Genomic DNA, 3,313 nt, shown 5'->3' with positions numbered 1-3,313 from the left:
CTGCACCATCAATTTCTCCCTCTCTATTGCATTATCTTCATCAACATTAGACATTCTTTAAGTTCTTCTATCTATTAAAAAATTCTGCTTTAAAAAAAGACAACCCCATTGTCATTCTCTCTTTTACAGCATGGCTTCTTGAATGAGTTGCCAGTAGTTTTATATTCACTTTCTCATCTGCATTTTCCCCTCCATCAAGTTCAGCCAGACTTCCGCTCCTGACCATGCCACTGAATTTATTTTTTCTTACCTAATTGCCAATGCCCACCATATTGCCAAATACCAAATGGTCCCTTCTCAGCTCTCAAATTGCCTCATTACGTGACTCATTTTGACCAGTTTGACCAATACCATTTCTCTCTCTCTCTCTCTCTCTCTCTCTCTCTCTCTCTCTCTTTCTCTCTCTCTCTCATAGTCTATTGAATTCTCCTGACTTCATGGCTGCTCTGACTTAGCCTCCCTTGCAGTCTGCTCCTCTAGATCTGCTTTTCAGGACTTAAATGTGTTACCACTTTCTCCTCAATTTATAGCATCTTCCAGAAAATCCTGTCCACTGCTAATTTACATCTTCAGCTTTGCCCTCTCTCCTGAACTCCAAGTCAGAACTAGCTGCTACTTTACATTTCCACTCTAATATCTATTAATTGTCTCAAAGTAAACATACTCTAAATTAAATGTCCAGCCCACACACTCTTTTGGTTATGCATACTTCAATAATATTGCTACACTTCTTTAAGCCAAGAAGTACCAGTTACTATTGACTCCTCTCTAATCTTAAACCCCAAAACCAATCTGCCAGGAAATCCTGTCACCTCAAACTCATCATGTTCCTAATACAGCAGTCCCCTCTTACCCACCGGGAATAATTCAGGACCCTCAGAGAATGTCGGAAACCATGGATAGTACTGAACCCTGCAAATACGTACTATGTTTATTTCCTATGCATACATAACTATGGTAAAGTTTACTTTATAAATTAGGCACAGTAAGAGATAACAATAATGAAGTAGAACGATTATAACAGTATACTGTAATAAAAATTATAGAACTGTGATCTCTCTCAAAATATCTTACCGTACTGTACGTATAGAGTGCATATCCTGAAAAAAAGGATAATTTATCTTTTGTGCAGATCAGAGCAGGATGACATGGGATTTCATCAAGCTACTTACAGCTGTGAGCAATTTGAAATTTATGAATTGTCTATTTCTGGAATTTCCCATTTAATATTTTTGGATCATGGTTTTAACAGTGGGAAGCTGAAACCATGGGTAATTGGAACTGTGGAAAGTGAACCCACGGATAAGAGGTGACTACTGTACATGCAAGTTTCATCTCCCTACTACTACTACTTAGCCACTCCCTACAAGACCCTCCTCATTGGTAGCTTAGTTTGCAAACTTGACTGCTTATACTCTACTGATTAATATTATCTTTATAAAACACAAATCATATTTTTTTCACTTTTATCTGCTTGACCACCTCTCTTTGCTTCCTTCTGAATTTACTACAAAATCCAAATTCATTACTCTGACGTTTGGCTCTCAAATTAATCTGATCCTGCATACGCTTGTGACTTTGTTTCATATACTTCTCCATGCACTTATCATATCCTACTGCACTATCATTCTTCTTTTTCCTGCTGTTGCTTTAATATGCTATATTTTATAACCTTTACTAGAGGCCCGGTACAGGAAATTCATGCATGGTGGGGAAGGTCCCTCAGCCCAGTCTGCACTCTCTCCATTCTGGGACCCCTCAGGAGATGTCTGACTGCTGTTTTAGGCCTGACTGGCAGTCAGACATCCCTCTCATAATCTGGATGGCTGACTCCTAACCGCTCACCTATCTGTCTGCCTTGTTGCCACTAACTGCCCTCCTCTGCCAGCCTGGTTGCCCCTAACCACCTCTGCCTCAGCTCCCACCACTGTGCCTTTCTCTGGAAGGATGTCCAGTCTAATTAGCATATTACCTTTTATTAGTATAGATAAGTATTTGTCATATTATTCTCTACTTTTCTATATGTAGTTAAAATACTCTAGAATATTTTCAGTGAATAAAAAATGGTCAAGTTGCAGAAAAATAAAAGTTTTGAAATACAACCTAGTAGGTATTTTTTATATCATTCTCTACTTTTCTATATGTATTTAAAATACTCCAGAATATTTTAAGCAAATAAAATATGGTCAAGTTGCAGAAAAATAAAAAGTTTTGAAATTCAACCTGGTAGGCTTGAAAGCAACAACATTTGTGTAAAAGGGCATAAGTTGCAGTTGGCAACAAAACTTGTTGTTAGGGTTACTTGGTTAATGTTTTTTTGTTGGAAAGGCCTGGCTTGGGCAAAGGAGCTTAATATTCTTTTGTTGGAAAGGTGTGGTTTGGGTAAAGGAGAAAAGGAAACCAGCCCAAACTAGAGGAATGTTGCCACAGCAGAGAGGGGCAGGTGCGGCAAAGGTTCAGGCTGTCCCATAGGCAAGGATGTCTGTGTGTATGGAACACCAAAGGACACCTGTCACACCTGAGACACAGTTTTCAAACACTCACAATTGCAGGGCTCAGGAATCACTTTTTTTAAAACTATTATTTCCCTAACATATAAAATATACATACATATAAATACACATGCACTCTTCAGAGCTTCCCTTGCCCTCCACTTAATATTTGGCTCTGGCCTTCTTTTCATATCAATGAATTGGATGTACAAACATAATTTTTAATGGCTACAGTGTTATCCCTGACTCTTTGACATTACTATGGTTTACTTCACTAACCCTTTATGGTGGGGCAGGTTGTTTCCAGTTTCCCCTGATATCAACAACTACAGTAAACATAATTGCTTATTTGACTGTTTACTTAGAACACATTCACAGACATGAAACTCTTAGCCCAAAGCTAATTCACTTGAATTTTGATCCACAGTTTCAAACTGACTTCCTAGAAAGGGCTTCTGTTTGTTTAGTCCATTGGTTTAAATCAGATTACACTCCCACAATGGGGTAAGAGAAAACTGTTCAATGCACCTTTGGCGAATCGCAAACTCTTGCTGAACATGAATGACCCCTTCCTGGCATTGCTGTCAGTATGCTTTTCAGGACACTTTTGAAGGAAGGAAAGGGATCTGGCACCCCTATGGCTCTCCTGTGGGGACTGTTCCTCACTGACCACCCCCACCCCCCACCAGCCCGGTTGCCTCACACAGCCTCCTGTTCAGTCCTCCATTTGGTTGTTTAGGTCGTGAAGACCCCTGGTTTTTCATATATTAGGACTAGAGGCCCAGTGCACAAAAATTTGTACACTCAGGGGGTGGGGCAGA

The sequence above is a fragment of the Myotis davidii genome, unplaced genomic scaffold (genome assembly GCF_000327345.1).
Source record: "Myotis davidii unplaced genomic scaffold, ASM32734v1 scaffold5, whole genome shotgun sequence".
NCBI lineage: Eukaryota > Metazoa > Chordata > Mammalia > Chiroptera > Vespertilionidae > Myotis > Myotis davidii.
The sequence above is the reverse complement of the archived record's forward strand: the minus strand, read 5'-3'. Positions refer to the sequence as shown.